Source organism: Ranitomeya imitator, chromosome 4 (genome assembly GCF_032444005.1).
Source record: "Ranitomeya imitator isolate aRanImi1 chromosome 4, aRanImi1.pri, whole genome shotgun sequence".
In the NCBI taxonomy this organism is placed as follows: Eukaryota; Metazoa; Chordata; class Amphibia; order Anura; family Dendrobatidae; genus Ranitomeya; species Ranitomeya imitator.
In genome coordinates, this window is record NC_091285.1 from 259,401,916 (window position 1) to 259,422,356 (window position 20,441).

Genomic DNA, 20,441 nt, shown 5'->3' on the forward strand with positions numbered 1-20,441 from the left:
TTGGTGGAAAAACCTTCTCTCCTCCAGACGCAAAGAATGCCCCCTTGTGCCCGTCACCTTCCTTGGTATAAACAGATCCTCAGCGAGATATTTGTATTGTCCCCTTATATACTTATACATGGTTATTAGATCGCCCCTCAGTCGTCTTTTTTCTAGACTAAATAATCCTAATTTCGCTAATCTATCTGGGTATTGTAGTTCTCCCATCCCCTTTATTAATTTTGTTGCCCTCCTTTGTACTCTCTCTAGTTCCATTATATCCTTCCTGAGCACCGGTGCCCAAAACTGGACACAGTACTCCATGTGCGGTCTAACTAGGGATTTGTACAGAGGCAGTATAATGCTCTCATCATGTGTATCCAGACCTCTTTTAATGCACCCCATGATCCTGTTTGCCTTGGCAGCTGCTGCCTGGCACTGGCTGCTCCAGGTAAGTTTATCATTAACTAGGATCCCCAAGTCCTTCTCCCTGTCAGATTTACCCAGTGGTTTCCCATTCAGTGTGTAATGGTGACATTGATTCCTTCTTCCCATGTGTATAACCTTACATTTATCATTGTTAAACCTCATCTGCCACCTTTCAGCCCAAGTTTCCAACACTATGTCGCTGTGCAATATACTATGTGGCTGGGCAATATACTATGTCACTGGGCAATATACTACGTCACTGGGCAATATACTACGTGACTGGGCAATATACTATGTGACTGGGCAATATCCTACGTGGATGGGCAATATAGTACGTGACTGGGCAATATAGCACATGGCTGGGCAATATACTACGTGGCTGGGCAATATACTACGTGGCTGGGCAATATACTAAGTGGACATTATTATTATTATTCATTGTTATAGCGCCATTTATTCCATGGCACTTTACATGTGAGGAGTGGTATACATAATAAAAACAAGTACAATAATCTTAAACAATACAAGTCATAACTGGTACAGGAGAAGTGAGGACCCTGCCCGCGAAGGCTCACAATCTACAAGGGATGGGTGAGAATACAGTAGGTGAGGATAGAGCTGGTCATGCAGCAGTTTGGTCGATTGGTGGTTACTGCAGGTTGTAGGCTTGTCAGAAGAGGTAGGTCTTCAGGTTCTTTTTGAAGGTTTCGATGGTAGGCGAGAGTCTGATGTGTTGTGGTGGAGGGTTCCAGAGTAGAGGTGATACGCGAGAGAAATCTTGGATATGATTGTGGGAAGAGGAGATAAGAGGGGAGTAGAGAAGGAGATCTTGTGAGGATCGGAGGTTGCGTGTAGGCAAGTATCGGGAGACGAGGTCACAGATGTATGGAGGAGACAGGTTGTGGATGGCTTTGTACGTCATGGTTAGGGTTTTGTAGTGGAGTCTCTGGGCAATGGGGAGCCAGTGAAGGGATAGACAGAGGGGAGTGGCCGGGGAATAGCGGGGGGACAAGTGGATTAGTCGGGCAGCAGAGTTTAGAATAGATTGGAGGGGTGCGAGAGTGTTAGAGGGGAGGCCACAGAGCCGGAGGTTGCAGTAGTCAAGGCGAGAGATGATGAGGGCATGGACTAGGGTTTTTGCAGATTCTTGGTTGAGAAATGCACGAATTCGTGAAATATTTTTGAGTTGAAGTCGGCAGGAAGTGGAAAGGGCTTGGATATGTGGTTTCAAGGAGAGATCAGCGTCAAGGATTACCCCGAGGCAGCGAGCTTGTGGGACTGGGGAGAGTGGGCAGCCATGCACTGTAATGGATAGGTTCGTTGGGGGGGGGGGGGGGTCGCGTGAGATGGGGGAAAGATGATGAATTCTGTTTTGTCCATGTTAAGTTTCAGAAATCTAGCGGAGAAGGATGAAATAGTGGACAGACATTGAGGGATTCTGGTTAGTAGGGAGGTGATATCTGGTCCAGAGATGTAGGTCTGTGTGTCATCAGCATAGAGATGATACTGAAAGCCATGAGATTCTATGAGCTGTCCCAGGCCAAAGGTGTAAATGGAGAAGAGCAGGGGCCCAAGGACTGAACCTTGTGGGACTCCGACAGATAGGGGGCGAGGTGAGGAGGTGGTGTGTGCGTGGGAGACACTGAATGTCTGGTCTGTTAGGTATGATGAGATCCAGAATAGGGCCAAGTCTGTGATGCCAAGGGATGAGAGGGTCTGTAATAATAGGGAATGGTCCACTGTGTCAAAGGCAGCCGACAGGTCGAGGAGGTGGAGGACAGAGTAGTGTCGCTTGCTCTTGGCGGTTAAGAGGTCATTGGTGACCTTAGTTAGGTCAGTTTCAGTGGAATGGTGTGACCGGAAGCCAGATTGTAAGCGGTCAAAGAGGGAGCAAGAAGAGAGATGGGAGGACAGTTCAAGGTAGACGTGTTGTTCCAGTAGTTTGGAGGCATAAGGGAGAATAGGGCGATAGCTAGATACAGAGAATGGGTCAAGAGAGGGCTTTTTGAGGATAGGTGTGATGGAGGCATGTTTAAAGCTTGAGGGGAAAACACCAGTTGTTAGTGATAGGTTGAAGAGATGGGTTAGGGTTGGGATGAAGACTGTGGTGGGGTTTGGGATGAAGTGGGATGGGAGCGGGTCAAGTGCACAGGTGGTGAGATGTGATCTTGAGAGTAGAGTGGTGAGTTGATCTTTTGTAATGGTGGAGAAGTTGGTTTTGGAGGTGGAGGGCTGGGAAGTCAGGAGGAAGGGGTCTGGGGGTTGTTGACCAAAACTGTCTCTGATGCTATCAATCTTCTGCTTGAATAATGAGGCAAAGTCTTCAGCTGAGATAAGTGGGGAGGGAGGAGGTGCTGGGGGACGGAGGAGAGAATTGAAGGTGTTGAATAACTGTTTATTGTTGTGAGACAGGGAGGATATGAGAGATGAGAAGTAGGTTTGTTTAGCTGTGGCGAGTGTGGTCTTGAAAGTAGTGAGGGACTGTTTGAATGTGATGAAGTGCTCATTGGAGTGGGATCTTTTCCATCTGCGCTCAGCAGCCCTGGAAGCTCGTCTCAGTTCTTTGGTCAGGCTGGTGTGCCAGGGCTGTCTGTTGATTTTGCGAGCTTTGGTATGTGTTAGTGGGGCAGCAGATTCCAAAGCTACAGCTATTGTGGTGTAATATAGAGCGGCAGCGTCATCCGCATTGTGTATGGAACTTATGTCTGTGAGAGGGAGGAGGGATTCAGACAATGAACGTAGGTCAAGATGTTTAAGATTTCTGCGAGGGTGTGAAAGTTTGTGGGGTGGGGATTGTAGACATGGAGTGGAGAGAGATGAGAATGTAAGAAGGTTGTGGTCAGAGAGAGGAAGAGGTGAGTTAGAGAGGTTAGATAGGGAGCAGAGGCGGGTGAAGATGAGGTCCAGTGTGTGACCATCTTTGTGGGTGGCTGCAGAAGACCATTGAGTGAGGCTGAAGTAGGAAGTGAGAGATAGAAGTTTAGTGGCAGCTGAGAGGGAAATGTCAATGGGGATGTTGAAGTCGCCCATGATGATAGTGGGGATGTCCGCGGAAAGGAAATGAAGTAGCCAGGTGGTGAAGTGGTCAAAGAAGGTGGTGGCTGGCCCTGGGGGGCGGTAAATGACAGCCCGTTGGAGGTTGGAGGGGGAGTAGATGCGCACAGAGTGCACCTCAAAGGAAGGGAGGGTAACAGAGGGTGGCAGTGGGATTGGGGTGAAGGGGCAGTTATCTGACAGGAGAAAACTAACTCCTCCATACCATGAGAATGCTAGAAGCAGAGGAAAGTCTGTGTGCAAAGCTGGGTGATGTACTATGTGCACTTCATAGACAGATAGCAGGAGAGCTGGGTGGATGAACATACCTGTCAGAAGAATACCGTATATACTCGAGTATAAGCCGAGATTTTCAGCCCAAAATTTTGGGCTGAAAGTGCCCCTCTCGGCTTATACTCAAGTCACGGTGGGCGGCAGGAGCGGCGGGTGAGGGGGAGAGGGCGCTGAGGCATACTCACCTAGTCCCGGCTATCCTGGCGCTCCCCCTGCCGTCCCACGGTCTTCGGTGCTGCAGCTCTTCCCCTGTTCAGCGGTCACGTGGGACCGCTCATTAGAGAAATGAATACGCGGCTCCACCTCCCATAGGGGTGGAGCCGCATATTCATTTCTCTAATCAGCGGTGCCGGTGACCGCTGATAGAGGAAGAGGCTGCGGCACCGAAGACCGTGTGACAAGCAGAGGGAGCAGGACGCCGGGAGCAGGTAAGTATGTCATATTCACCTGTCCGCGTTCCACACGCCGGGCGCCGCTCTGTCTTCGCGTCCTCTTGCTCTGACTGTTCAGGTCAGAGGGCGCGATGACGCATATAGTGTGCGCGGCGCACTCTGCCTGATCAGTCAGTGCGGAGAGACGCCGGGACGGGACACTGAGGAGCTGCAAGCAGCGAGGTGAGTATTGCAGCAGCAGCAGCAGCAGCAATGGCACAGCTTTCTATGGCACAGCTATGGGGCAATACTGAACGGTGCAGAGCACTATATAGCAGCTATGGGGCAATAATGAACGGCGCAGAGCACTATATGGCAGCTATGGGGCAATAATGAACAGCGCAGAGCACTATATGGCACAGCTATGGGGCAATAATGAACGATGCAGAGCCCTATATGGCACCTATGGGGCAATAATGAACGTGCAGAGCACTATATGGCAGCTATGGGGCAATACTGAACGGTGCAGAGCACTATATGGCACAGCTATGGGGCAATAATGAACGGTGCAGAGCACTATATGGCAGCTATGGGGCAATAATGAACGGTGCAGAGCACTATATGGCAGCTATGGGGCAATACTGAACCGTGCAGAGCACTATATGGCACAGCTATGGGGCAATACTGAACGGCGCAGAGCACTATATGGCAGCTATGGGGCAATACTGAATGACGCAGAGCACTATATGGCAGCTATGGGGCAATAATGAATGGTGCAGAGCACTATATGGCACATCTATGGGGCAATACTGAACGGCGCAGAGCACTATATGGCAGCTATGGGGCAATAATGAACGGCGCAGAGCACTATATGGCAGCTATGGGGCAATAATGAACGGCGCAGAGCACTATACGGCACATCTATGGGGCAATACTGAACGGCGCAGAGCACTATATGGCAGCTATGGGGCAATAATGAACGGCGCAGAGCACTATATGGCAGCTATGGGGCAATAATGAACGGCGCAGAGCACTATATGGCACATCTATGGGGCAATACTGAATGGCACAGAGCACTATATGGCAGCTATGGGGCAATAATGAACGGCGCAGAGCACTATATGGCAGCTATGGGGCAATAATGAACGGCGCAGAGCACTATATGGCACAGCTATGGGGCAATAATGAACGGCGCTGAGCACTATATGGCACAGCTATGGGGCAATAATGAACGGTGCAGAGCACTATATGGCAGTTTTATATGGCACATCTATGGGGCAATAATGAACGGTGCAGAGTACTATATGGCAGAGCTTTCTATGGCACATCTATGGGGCAATAATGAACAGTATGGAGCATTATATGTGGCACAGCTTTATATGGAGCATCTTATGGGGCAATAATGAACGGTATGGAGCATCTATTTTTATTTTTGAAATTCACCGGTAGCTGCTGCATTTCCTACCCTAGGCTTATACTCGAGTCAATAAGTTTTCCCAGTTTTTTGTGGCAAAATTAGGGGGGTCGGCTTATACTCGGGTCGGCTTATACTCGAGTATATACGGTATGTATATTCTGGAATATATAATAATATATAATAACACCTGTTGTGAATTCTGTGGCAGAGTTCACTCCTGTGGTCACAAATGGTACTTCGGCTGATTCTCTCTGGGAGCTTCCGTTTGTGGAGGAAAGTGGTACTGCAGCTTCTGAGTTTCCTCCCTCAGGTGATCTGGTGAGGTCGTTAGCTGCTTCTCTACTTAACTCCACCTGATGCTTTGATCCATGCTTCCTGTCAATGTTCCAGTGTTGGACTTGTGTTTCTCTGGATCATTCCTGTGGCCTGCTGCTCTGCATAGCTAAGTGCTTCTTTGCTATTTGTTGCTATTTTTTCTGTCCAGCTTGTCTATTTGTTTAGCTGGAAACTCTGGGACGCAAAGGGTGTACCTCCGTGCCGTTAGTTCGGTACGGAGGGTCTTTTTGCCCCCTTTGCGTGGTTTTCTTTAGGGTTTTGTGTAGACCGCAAAGTTATCTTTCCTATCCTCGTTCTGTCTAGAATATCGGGCCTCACTTTGCTGAATCTATTTCACCCCTACGTTTGTCTTTTCATCTTACTCACAGTCATTATATGTGGGGGGCTGCCTTTTCCTTTGGGGTATTTCTCTGAGGCAAGGTAGGCTTATTTTTCTATCTTCAGGCTAGTTAGTTTCTCAGGCTGTGCCGAGTTGCATAGGGAGCGTTAGGCGCAATCCACAGCTGCCTCTAGTTATGTTTGGAGAGGATCAGGAATTGCGGTCTACAGAGTTTCCACGTCTCAGAGCTCGTTCTATTATTTGGGGTTATTGTCAGATCACTGTATGTGCTCTGATCGCTATGTACATTGTGTTACTGAATTGCCTATCATAACAGTACAGGAAGCCAAAAGTACTAATGATTCTCAATAGAGGGAAAAAAGAAGTTCTGAGACCATTTTTTTTCCTTTGCACTGTGATTTGTCTTTTTTTTTTCCCCTAGACATTTGGGTGGCTCAGGACACAGGTGTTACAATGGACATTAAAGGTCTGTCTTCATGTGTAGATCAGCTCACGGCAAGAGTACAAGATATTCAAAATTTTGTGGTTCAGAATTCTTTGTTAGAACCGAGAATTCCTATTCCAGATTTGATTTTTGGAGATAGAACTAAATTTCTGAGTTTCAAGAATAATTGTAAACTGTTTCTGGCTTTGAAACCTCGCTCCTCTGGTGACCCAGCGCAACAGGTTAGGATCGTCATTTCTTTTTTGCGTGGCGACCCTCAGGACTGGGCATTTTCTCTTGCGTCAGGAGATCCTGCATTGAGTGATATCGATGCGTTTTTCCTGGCACTTGGATTGCTGTACGATGAGCCTAATTCAGTAGATCAGGCAGAAAAAAATTTGCTGGCTCTTTGTCAGGCTCAGGATGAGATAGAGCTATATTGCCAGAAATTTAGAAAATGGTCCGTGCTCACTCAATGGAATGAATCTGCGCTTGCAGCCATTTTCAGAAAGGGTCTCTCTGAAGCCATTAAGGATGTCATGGTGGGATTTCCTATGCCCGCTGGTTTGAATGAGTCTATGTCTTTGGCCATTCAGATCGGTCGACGTTTGCGTGAGCGTAAATCTGTGTACCATTTGGCGGTATTACCTGAGATTAAACCTGAGCCTATGCAGTGCGATAGGACTATGACTAGAGTTGATCGGCAAGAACACAGACGTCTGAATGGGCTGTGTTTCTACTGTGGTGATTCCACTCATGCTATCTCTGATTGTCCTAAGCGCACTAAGCGGTTCGCTAGGTCTGCCACCATTTGTACGGTACAGTCAAAATTTCTTCTGTCCGTTACCTTGATCTGCTCTTTGTCATCGTATTCTGTCATGGCATTTGTGGATTCAGGCGCTGCCCTGAATTTGATGGACTTGGAGTATGCTAGGCGTTGTGGGTTTTTCTTGGAGCCCTTGCAGTCCTATTCCATTGAGAGGAATTGATGCTACGCCTTTGGCCAAGAATAAGCCTCAGTACTGGACCCAGCTGACCATGTGCATGGCTCCTGCACATCAGGAGGTTATTCGCTTTCTGGTGTTGCATAATCTGCATGATGTGGTCGTGTTGGGTTGCCATGGCTACAAGTCCATAATCCAGTATTAGATTGGAAATCCATGTCTGTGTCCAGCTGGGGTTGTCAGGGGGTACATGGTGATGTCCCATTTCTGACTATTTCGTCATCCACCCCTTCTGAGGTTCCAGACTTCTTGTCTGATTACCGGGATGTATTTGATGAGCCCAAGTCCGATACCCTACCTCCGCAAAGGGATTGTGATTGTGCTATCGATTTGATTCCTGGTAGTAAATTCCCAAAAGGTCGACTGTTTAATTTATCTGTGCCTGAGCACGCCGCTATGCGGAGTTATGTGAAGGAGTCCTTGGAGAAGGGGCATATTCGCCCGTCATCGTCGCCATTAGGAGCAGGGTTCTTTTTTGTAGCCAAGAAGGATGGTTCGCTGAGACCTTGTATAGATTACCGCCTTCTAAATAAGATCACGGTTAAATTTCAGTACCCCTTGCCGTTGTTATCTGATTTGTTTGCTCGGATTAAGGGGGCTAGCTGGTTCACCAAGATAGATCTTCGTGGTGCGTATAATCTTGTGCGTATTAAGCGAGGCGATGAATGGAAAACTGCATTTAATACGCCCGAGGGCCATTTTGAGTATCTAGTAATGCCATTCGGACTTGCCAATGCTCCATCAGTGTTTCAGTCCTTTATGCATGACATCTTCCGAGAGTACCAGGATAAATTCCTGATTGTGTACTTGGATGACATTTTGGTCTTCTCGGATGATTGGGAGTCTCATGTGAAGCAGGTCAGAACGGTGTTTCAGGTCCTGCGTGCTAATTCTTTGTTTGTGAAGGGATCAAAGTGTCTCTTTGGTGTTCAGAAGGTTTCATTTTTGGGGTTCATCTTTTCCCCTTCTACTATCGAGATGGACCCTGTTAAGGTCCAAGCCATCCATGATTGGACTCAGCCGACATCTCTGAAAAGTCTGCAAAAGTTCCTGGGTTTTGCTAATTTTTATCGTCGCTTCATCTGCAATTTTTCTAGTATTGCTAAACCATTGACCGATTTGACCAAGAAGGGTGCTGATGTGGTCAATTGGTCTTCTGCTGCTGTGGAAGCTTTTCAAGAGTTGAAGCGTCGTTTTTCTTCTGCCCCTGTGTTGTGTCAACCAGATGTTTCGCTTCCATTCCAGGTCGAGGTTGATGCTTCTGAGATTGGAGCAGGGGCTGTTTTGTCGCAGAGAAGTTCTGATTGCTCGGTGATGAAACCATGCGCCTTCTTTTCCAGGAAGTTTTCGCCTGCTGAGCGAAATTATGATGTGGGCAATCGAGAGTTGCTGGCCATGAAGTGGGCATTCGAGGAGTGGCGTCATTGGCTTGAAGGAGCTAAGCATCGCGTGGTGGTCTTGACTGATCATAAGAACTTGACTTATCTCGAGTCTGCCAAGCGGTTGAATCCTAGACAGGCTCGTTGGTCGCTGTTTTTTGCCCGTTTTGACTTTGTGATTTCGTACCTTCCGGGCTCTAAAAATGTGAAGGCGGATGCTCTGTCTAGGAGTTTCGTGCCCGACTCTCCGGGTTTATCTGAGCCGGCGGGTATCCTCAAAGAGGGAGTAATTGTGTCTGCCATCTCCCCTGATTTGCGGCGGGTGCTGCAAAAATTTCAGGCTAATAAACCTGATCGTTGCCCAGCGGAGAAACTGTTTGTCCCTGATAGGTGGACGAATAAAGTTATCTCTGAGGTTCATTGTTCGGTGTTGGCTGGTCATCCTGGAATCTTTGGTACCAGAGAGTTAGTGGCTAGATCCTTTTGGTGGCCATCTCTGTCGCGGGATGTGCGTTCTTTTGTGCAGTCCTGTGGGATTTGTGCTCGGGCTAAGCCCTGCTGTTCTCGTGCCAGTGGGTTGCTTTTGCCCTTGCCGGTCCCGAAGAGGCCTTGGACACATATCTCGATGGATTTTATTTCAGATCTTCCCGTTTCTCAAAAGATGTCAGTCGTTTGGGTGGTCTGTGATCGCTTCTCTAAGATGGTCCATTTGGTACCCTTGTCTAAATTACCTTCCTCCTCTGATTTGGTGCCATTGTTCTTCCAGCATGTGGTTCGTTTACATGGGATTCCAGAGAATATCGTTTCTGACAGAGGTTCCCAGTTTGTTTCGAGGTTTTGGCGAGCAGGATGGGCATTGACTTGTCTTTTTCCTCGGCTTTCTATCCTCAGACTAATGGCCAGACCGAACGAACCAATCAGACCTTGGAAACATATCTGAGATGCTTTGTTTCTGCTGATCAGGATGACTGGGTGTCCTTTTTGCCTTTGGCTGAGTTCGCCCTTAATAATCGGGCCAGCTCGGCTACCTTGGTTTCGCCGTTTTTCTGCAACTCTGGGTTCCATCCTCGTTTCTCTTCAGGGCAGGTTGAGTCTTCGGACTGTCCTGGTGTGGATACTGTGGTGGACAGGTTGCAGCAGATTTGGACTCATGTAGTGGACAATTTGACCTTGTCCCAGGAGAAGGCTCAACGTTTCGCTAATCGCAGACGCTGTGTGGGTCCCCGACTTCGTGTTGGGGATTTGGTTTGGTTATCTTCTCGTCATATTCCTATGAAGGTTTCCTCTCCTAAGTTTAAACCTCGTTTCATTGGTCCGTATAGGATTTCTGAGGTTCTTAATCCTGTGTCTTTTCGTCTGACCCTTCCAGATTCTTTTTCCATACATAACGTATTCCATAGGTCATTGTTGCGGAGATACGTGGCACCTATGGTTCCATCTGTTGATCCTCCTGCCCCGGTTTTGGTGGAGGGGGAGTTGGAGTATATTGTGGAGAAGATTTTGGATTCTCGTGTTTCAAGACGGAAACTCCAGTATTTGGTTAAGTGGAAGGGTTATGCTCAGGAAGATAATTCCTGGGTCTTTGCCTCTGATGTCCATGCTCCCGATCTTGTTCGTGCCTTTCATATGGCTCATCCTGGTCGTCCTGGGGGCTCTGGTGAGGGTTCGGTGACCCCTCCTCAAGGGGGAAGTACTGTTGTGAATTCTGTGGCAGAGCTCCCTCCTGTGGTCACAAGTGGTACTTCGGCTGATTCTCTCTGTGAGCTTCCGTTGGTGGAGGAAAGTGGTACTGCGGCTTCTGAGTTTCCTTCCTCAGGTGATGTGGTGAAGTCGTTAGGTGCTGCTCTATTTAACTCCACCTAGTGCTTTGATCCTGGCCTCCAGTCAATGTTCTAGTATTGGACCTGTTTCCTCCTGGATCGTTCCTGTGGCCTGCTGCTCTGCATAGCTAAGTTCTACTTTGCTATTTTGTTTGCTGTTTTTTTCTGTCCAGCTTGTCTATTTGTTTTTTCCTGCTTGCTGGAAGCTCTGGGACGCAGAGGGTGTACCTCCGTGCCGTTAGTTCGGTACGGAGGGTCTTTTTGCCCCCTTTGCGTGGTTTTTGTAGGGTTTTGTGTTGACCACAAAGTTACCTTTCCTATCCTCGCTCTGTTCAGAAAGTCGGGCCTCACTTTGCTAAATCTATTTCATCTCTACGTTTGTCTTTTCATCTTAACTCACAGTCATTATATGTGGGGGCTGCCTTTTCCTTTGGGGTATTTCTCTGAGGCAAGGTAGGCTTATTTTCTATCTTCAGGCTAGCTAGTTTCTCAGGCTGTGCCGAGTTGCATAGGGAGCGTTAGGCGCAATCCACGGCTGCCTCTAGTGTGGTTGGAGAGGATTAGGGATTGCGGTCAGCAGAGTTCCCACGTCTCAGAGCTCGTTCAATGTTTTTGGGTTATTGTCAGGTCACTGTATGTGCTCTGACCTCTATGTCCATTGTGGTACTGAATTACCTTATCAGAACACATAGCACAGCTACGTAGTATGTTGCACAGCCAGATAGTATATTGCACAGTCCACATAGTATATAGCACAGCCCACGTAGTATATAGCACAGCCACGTAGTATATTGCACAGCTGACGCAGTATATAACACAGCCTACGCAGTATATAGCACAGCTCATGCAGTATATTACAGCCACGTAATATATTACACAGCCCACGTAGTATATTGCACAGCCGACGTAGTATATAGCACAGCGACGTAGTATATAACATAGCCCATGCAGTATATAACAGCCCACGTAGTATAAAGCACAGCCAAGTAGTATGTTGCACAGCCACGAAGTATATTGCACAGCCACATAGTATATTGCACAGCCACATAGTATATAGCACAGCCACGTAGTATATTGCACAGTCCACGTAGTACATAGCACAGCCATGTATATTGCACAGCCGACGCAGTATATTGCAGAGCCGACGCAGTATATAACACAGCCCACGCAGTATATAACACAGCCCACGCAGTATATTACATAGCCACGTAGTATATTACACAGCCCACGAAGTATATAGCACAGCCACGTATTATATTGCACAGCCAATGTAATATATAACACAGCCCACGCAGTGTATAACACTGCCCACGTAGTATATAACACAGCCCACACAGTAAATAGCAATGTGGGCACCATATCCCTGTTAAAAATAGAAAACACAGTAGTTTGACAATAAATGGTTTCACCCAACCACTAACCATGAGTGGAGAAAAAGTTTTGGTGTTATCATTCATATTCTCTGAAAAAAAGCCAAGAAAGCAAAAATTTTGCTGGGGTATGTACACTTTTGAGCACAACTGTAACTGTATATAGCATTACTGATAATTATGCAGTGGACACTGATAAGAATCCATGTGGCTTCTTCACAGACATCTCTAGCCTTCGAACATCTTGCTGACTGCAATGGGCCATATAAAGATTGCCAAGTTTGTTCTGGCACTTGAGAACTTCTGTGGAGACCGGACACCCACCGAATATGCTGGGACACCAGGCTTCATTGCTCCTCAGAGCTGGCTGCTGAGCAGTACAATGCAGGAGTGGACTAGTACGCATTTGGCATCATTTTGAACATCATGATTACCAGCAGGTCCAAATACCAACGAGGACTCTTCAATGCTTCCAGCAAGGTGGCGGAGAACATCATTAAAAAGGTCGGTACATGATATAAGTTATAACACAGCTATGTTATTTTTTTATTGTGATGCTAGCAGTAATTTACTAAAATATTTAGCTACGTTAGTGAAAGGGAGATGTCCCAATATATAGGTAGGTCAACTGTTTAAGTGTTCAATATGCTGTAGGGATGTAGTAATAGTCTATACTACTCGTCACATATTATTGTCGATTTCTACATAAAAAACTAATATATATATATATATATATATATATATATATATATATATATATATATACATATATATATTTATATTTATTTATACAATATTTATTTAAAAATGTATGAAGCTGTTATAGAATTGTAAACAATTTTTTACTTATTTTGTAGCTCTTCTGGATTCCTGTGCCAGTAAATATAAGAGAAGATATTTCATACAAACTCATATTATAATAGCTTCACAATCTCCTTTTCCTAGTTCACAAAGTTAATAATTAGAGTTAAGGTGGCTGGACTGTGCCTCGCTACTCTGCTGAGATGATGGATGGTGTGACAGGGATATGGAGTGGCCTACTCAAAGGGAGTGGCCTACTCAAAGCCCAGACCGTAATCTACCGTAATTGAGAATCTGTGCTCAGACTTGAAGATGGTTGTTCACCAGAGAAAACCATCCAACTTGAATGAGCTGGGACTTTGAGGAATGGGCAAAAATTCCTTTGGCCAGATGTGGAAAAATTATATATACTTATCCAAAGCAACTTGAAGTTGCAATTGCCACAAAAGTAGGTTCTACAAGTACTGACTTTAGGGGGCTGAATAGTTAGGCACACTGAAGTTTCAGTTATTTTGTCCTATTGGTTGTTTGCTTCACCAAAAAGACAACCAAATATTCAAAGTTGTAGTTGTATGTTTTTACATGATCAGATGCAAACCTTCAAAAAAAAAACCAAACTGAAATTTCAGGTTGTGAGATCGCAAAACACAAATGCTAAATGGGGTGAATACTTTTGCAAGTCACTGTAGGTATTTAGAAATAGTACTTATAACACTAAATCCTGTGAAAGTTTTTGTCTTAATACACTACCTTTCAAATGTTTAGGGTCACCCATACAATTTTGTGTTTTCCATGAAAACTCATACTTTTATAAATCAAATAAGTTACCAAATGAATTTAAAATCTAGACCAAACATTGACAAAGTTTGAAAAAAAGATTTTTATTTGAAATAATAATTTTCTCCTTCAAACTTTGCTTTCGTCAAAGAATGCACTCTTTGCAGCAAGTACAGCATTCCAGACCTTTAGCATTCTAGCAGTTAATTTGCTGAGGTAATCTGGAGAAATTTCACCCCATGCTTCCAGAATCCCCTCCCACAAGTTGGTTTGGTTTGATTGGCACTTTTTGCGTATCATACGGTCAAGCTGTTCCCACAACAGCTCAATGAGGTTGAGATCTGGTGACTGCGCTGGCCACTCCATTACAGATAGAATACCAGCTGCCTGCTTTTTCCCTAAATAGTTTTTGCATAATTTGGAGGTGTGCTTTGGGTCATTGTCCTGTTGTGGGATGAAATTGGCTCCAATCAAGCGCTGTCCACAGGGCATGGCATTGCACAATGGAGTGATAGCCTTCCTTATTCAAAATCCCTTTTACCTTGTACAAATCTCCCACTTTACCAGCACTAAAGCAACCCCAGACCTATGGTTGAGCGAAACGGATCGTTCATTTTCAAAAGTCGCCGACTTTTGGCAAAGTCGGGTTTCATGAAACCCGACCCGATCCCTGTGTGGGGTCGGCCATGCGGTACGCGACTTTCGCGCCAAAGTCGCATTTCGTATGACGCGCTTGGCGCCATTTTTTTCAGCCAATGAAGGGGCGTAGGCAGAGTGATGACATAGGTCTTAGGGGCGTGGACGCCTATCGCCATGTTGTCGCTTGTGCGATGTAGCGATTTGCACTGCGTAACACCAGCTTTTCAGTTCAGGGACGGAGAGAGAGAGAGAGAGAGAGAGAGGAGGAGGAGGAGGAGGAGGAGGAAGAAGAGGAAGAGGAAGAAGAAGAAGAAGAATCCCATTGCCTTTGCATTGGGTTTCGTGTTTCGGTCGATCCTCGACTTTTCGCCATAATCGGCCGATTTCACTCGACTTTTGCGATAGTCGGGTTTCGCGAAACCCAGCTCGACCCTAAAAAAGTCAAGGTCGCTCAACCCTACCCAGACCATCACATTACCTCCATCATGCTTGACAGATGGCGTTAGGCACTCTTCCAACATCTTTTCAGTTGTTCTGCATCTCACAAAGGTTCTTTTGTGTGATCCAAGCACCTCAAACTTTGATTTGTCTGTCCATAACACATTTTTCCAATCTTCCTCTGTTCAATGTCTGTTATTTTGCCCATATTAATCTTTTCCTTTTATTAGCCAGTCTCAGATATGACTTTTTCTTTGCCACTCTGCCCTGAAGGCCAGCATCCCGGAGTCGCCTCTTCACTATAGACGTTGACACTGGCGTTTTGCGTGTACTATTTAATGAAGCTGTGAAGCTGCCAGTTGAGGACCTGTGAGGCGTCAATTTCTCAAACTACAGACTCTAATGTACTTGTCTTGTTGCTCAGTTGTGCAGCGGGGCCTCCCACTTCTCTTTCTATTCTGGTTAGAGCCTGGTTGTGCTCTCCTCTGAAGGGAGTAGTACACACCGTTGTAGGAAATCTTCAGTTTCTTGGCAATTTGGAATGGAATAGCCTTCATTTCTAAGAACAAGAATAAACTGTCAAGTTTCACATGAAAGTTTTTTTTTTCTGGCCATTTTTAGAGTTTAATGGAACCAACAAATGTAATGCTCCAGATTCTCAACTAGCTCAAAGGCAGGTCAGGTTTATAGGGTCTCTAATCAGCCAAACTGTTTTAAGCTGTGCTAACATACTTGCACAAGGGTTTTCAAGGGTATTCTAATCATCCATTAGCCTTCTTACACAGTTAGCAAACACAAAGTACCATAAGAACACTGGAGGGATGGTTGTTGGAAATGGGCCTCTATACACCTATGAACAGAGGTGTCAAACTGCAATCCTCAAGGGCTGCAAACAGGTCATGTTTTCAGGATTTCCTTGTACTGCACAGGTGATAATTTAATCACATACACACATAATGATTACAGCACCTTGTGCAAAGCTAAGGAAATCTTTAAAACACGCATGGTTTGCGGCCCTCGAGGAATGCAGTTTGACACCCCTGCCTATGAATATATTGCATTACAAACCAGACGTTTGCAGCTAAAATAGTCATTTACCACATTAACAATGTATGTAACAGTGTATTTCTGAATCATTTAATGTTAGCTTCATTGGGAAAAAAACTGCTTTTCTTTTAAAAATAAGGAAATTTCTAAGTGACCCTAAACTTTTGAATGGTAGTGTATATTGCATTCCTCATATTATATAGCACTATGTGCTTACAATTGCTCATTTTGCCTTTCTACCCAGCTAATTCTTCTCTTCGCCATTAGGTCTATGACATCATGTGATAAAAACTGATTAACTGAATCCTTCTAAGCTCTCTGTTGAAGCAGTATGTCTCTTTTTTCCCTGCATAAGTCATGAGTCGCTGCAAAAGTCCCGGGGGGGTAGCAGCTGGGTCTCCCTACATAGAGCAGAGAAAAGAGAAGAATTAAGTGGGTAGAAAGACAAAATGAGAAATTATAAGTACACAATGACATATAATACATACAGTATATGATTATAAGTGTTATCTAGTGTTATAATTAAATGTCTTTGCATTGCACATCACTGTGTAAAAATGTAGAGATCATGCCCACACACAGAATCCGTTCTGTTGAAGCCATGCAGATTTATTTTTAGAATTGTCAGTGAAAAAACTGGGGGAAAGGATACCACCCAAAGTTTTAACTCTGCAAGAAACATATTGGCCCCTGGTTCTAATAGTTGCAAAAATGTAGAATCCTGATACAAGATATGGATGAATTTATTAACCCCTTAAGCCCCAAGGGTGGTTTGCATGTTAATGACCGGGCCAATTTTTACAATTAACCTTTATGAGGTTATAACTCTGGAACGCTTCAACGGGTCTTGATGATTCTGACACTGTTTTATCGTGACATATTGTACTTCATGATAGTTGTAACATTTCTTCGATAATACTTGCGTTTATTTGTGATAAAAATGGAAATGTGGCAAAATCACGATTTTCCAAATTTGAATTTTTATGCCCTTAAATCACAGAGATATGTCACACAAAATACTTAATAAGTAACATTTCCCACATGTCTACTTTACATCAGCACAATTTTGGAACCCAAATTTTTTTTTGTTAGGGAGTTATAAGGGTTAAAAGTTGACCAGCAATTTCTCATTTTTACAGCACCAATTTTTTTAGGGACCACATCTACAGTATATACTCGAGTATAAGCCGAGATTTTCAGCCCAAATTTTGGGGCTGAAAGTGCCCCTCTAGGCTTATACTAGAGTCACGGTCAGCGGTGGGGTCTACGGGTGAGGGGGAGAGAGGGCTGAGGCATACTTTCCTGCTTCCGGGGCTCCTGGCGCTGTCCCTGCAGTCCCACAGTCTTCGGGTGCCGCAGCTCTTCCCCTGTTCAGCGGTCACGTGGGACTGCTCATTAGAGAAATGAATATGGACTCCACTCCCATAGGGGTGGAGCAGCATATTAATTTCTCTAATGAGCGGTAACGGTGACCGCTGATAGAGGAAGAGGCTGCGGCACCCGGAGACCAGCTGTCCGGGAGAAGGAGCGGGATGCCGGGAGCAGGTAAGTATTACATATTCACCTGTCCGCGTTCCACACGCGGGGCGCCGCTCCATCATCCCGTCCTCTGGCTCTGACTGTGCAGGTAAGAGGTAAGAGGGCGCGATGACGCATATAGTGTGCGCCGCCCTCTGCCTGAACAGTCAGCGCGGAGAGACGCCAGGACGGGACGCTGAGGAGCTGCAAGCAAGAGAGGTGAGTATGGCTTTTTTTTTTTTTTATTGCAGCAGCCACAGCATTATATATACCGGTAGCACAGCTTTCTATTGCACATCTATGGGGCAATAATGAACGGTGCAGAGCACTATATGGCACAGTTTTATATGGCACAGCTTTCTATGGGGCAATAGTGAATAGTGCAGAGCACTATATGGCAGAGCTTTCTATGGCACATCTATGGGACCATAATGAACGGTGCAGAGCACTATATGGCAGAGCTTTCTATGGCACATCTATGGGGCAATAATGAACGGTGCAGAGCACTATATGGCAGAGCTTTCTATAGCACATCTATGGGGCAATAATGAACGGTGCAGAGCACTATATGGCAGAGCTTTCTATGGCACATCTATAGGGCAATAATGAACGGTGCAGAGCACTATATGGCAGAGCTTTCTATGGCACATCTATGGGGCAATAATGAACGGTGCAGAGCACTATATGGCACAGCTTTATATGGCACATCTATGGGGCAATAATGAACGGTGCAGAGCACTATATAGCACAGTTTTATATGGCACATCTATGGGGCAATAATGAACAGTATGGAGCATTATATATGGCACAGCTTTATATGGAGCATCTATGGGGCAATTGTTATGGAAATTTGGGTTGGATAAATCTACCCGTGTGTGCTGCGGCCGCTCCCAATTATTATTTCTGAGCCCTTAAAGAATGAGTCTGACACGTGGTGACAACTTGACATTCAATCAAAGACTGGAGATTTATTTCCTGATACATAGTTTTTATAATAACATATAGAAAGGAGTGGTTTGGGGCGGTTAGTTAATTAACATATAATTCAGTTATTGGTTATCTGATATATATGGAATATTGTGATTAATGCGCATATGACTGCTGATTATGCAACTAAAATGTAGCTCTCGGTATGTAGGGCAAAGTTGAGACATCTGACCAGGACTTAGTACATTTGGCACTGTTGATCTGCCATTTCAGAAGACTCAGCGGTATCAGTCCCGAACATCTGGTCCAACTTCCCGTTTTTTAAGGTGTTTGAGACATAGCGGAAAGTACCGAGCACAGTCTGGCCTAGCTTATGTGGTTAAATTGAACAATTGATTATAAAGTAGCTGAGTAGATAGATATATATGATTTAAAGGAGTATACATGCAAGTGAGATCTACATGATATACATATTTCTATCACAAGCCCCCCTTAGATATCACTTGCCCTAAGCCTAGCCTCCTGTCCCAAAGCGCTGCAACTCTTTTGTGCTGCCGGCGAACTGACGCAAACCTAATGCCTACGCCCTACACCGTACAGACTTTCGCAATGGGTGATCAGGAGATCTGTCCCTAAACGGGGGTAGAGGCATGCATGGTCTCATATTGGCGACTCTGTTCGATCAGTTCCACATATTCGTCGTCATCAGGATTGGAGGAGCCATCAGGTGGGTGAATCTGAATTCGGATAGGTTCATCCAGGAGGAGATACGGCATCAGGTTTGTTGTTTCCTTGACTGTCTTTTCCATCATCAGGATCATTCTGGCTTAGGCGTATCTTCTGGTATGGGAGCCTTCTTGCAGTGCGATGCGTGGATCCAAGTGGGCCTTCCCTCTAGTTTCACAGAGGTTGGTGTCGTCAGCAGCACTTGGAAGGGACCGTCAAATCTGGGGTCGAGCGATCTCCTCACAAACTTCTTCACCAACACCCAGTCTCCTGGTTTCAGGGAGTGTGAACCGGGTACCGATCCTGGATCTGGTAATGAAGAGAAAACTCGAGAATGGATGTTAGCAAGTTTCTTGGTGAGTTCAATCACATAAGCAGACAAAGTATCATATTGCATTGTCAACTGCTGAGGGAAGAATACCCCTAGCCGAGGGCTGGACCCAAACAGAATCTCATGAGGTGACAGTTTTTCTGGGCCCCGGGGAGTGTACCTGACACTAAACAGTGCGATGGGGAGTGTTTCATGCCATGGTTTGCGTGTCTCTTGGGCAACTTTTAACATCCTGTTTTTGAGTGTCCCATTCAGTCTTTCTACTTTCCCGCTACTCTGGGGGTGGTAGGGAGTGTGTAGGCCTAAGTCTGACCCTACTGCTGACCAGTTCTCCCTTGTGAGGTTTGCTGTGAATGCGGGCCCCTGATCACTCTCTATCACTTCTGGGACCCCGTATCTGCACACGATCTCTGAGAGTAGCTTCTTTGCAGTAGTCTTTGCTGACTGATTCCTCACTGGGAAAGCTTCTGGCCATCCTGAAAACACGTCCACGACCACAAGGGCATATTCGAATCCTCCACTTGGTGGCATCTGGATGTGGTCTATTTGGATCCTCTGGAAGGGGTACAGCGGTCTGGCGAGATGATGTGTGGGAACTTTCTCCATTCTTCCAGGGTTGCATTTGCCGCAGGTCAGACAGCTGCTAGTGAACTTGGCTGTTAGGGTGGAGATCCCTGGAGCGAACCAGTAAGCACCAATCAGATCATTCATCTGTGTCTTTGATCTGTGCGTGGGCCCATGTGCCCACTGGACCACCATAGGGTACATGCTTCGGGGTAAACAGGGTTTGTAGTCCATTGAGTATACTCTTCCTTCTTGATGTGTTGCACCCTTCCGCATCCAATTCTCCTTCTCCTCCTTTGGGGCTTGTTCTTGCAACTTCTTGAATAGATCCCAAGACGTCATCTCATCTGGTGTCTTGTCTGTTGTGAATTCTGTGATCAAGCTCCCTCCTGTGGTCACGAGTGGTACTGCGGCTTCTGAGTTTCCTTCCTCAGGTGATGAGGTTAAGTCGTTAGGTGCTGCTCTATTTAACTCCAC

The 20,441-nt window shown here is 45.8% G+C and overlaps 1 long non-coding RNA gene across 2 annotated transcripts in view; it reads left to right on the plus strand.

The window, feature by feature from the left end:
* LOC138674063 (uncharacterized) overlaps nt 1-20,441 on the plus strand; it is a 54,368-nt gene that overhangs the window by 3,276 nt on the left and 30,651 nt on the right. For both annotated transcript variants that reach the window (XR_011320459.1, XR_011320460.1), the window contains exon 2: nt 12,419-12,700. This is a non-coding gene — a long non-coding RNA (uncharacterized lncRNA). The remainder of the gene's footprint in view (nt 1-12,418; nt 12,701-20,441) is intronic.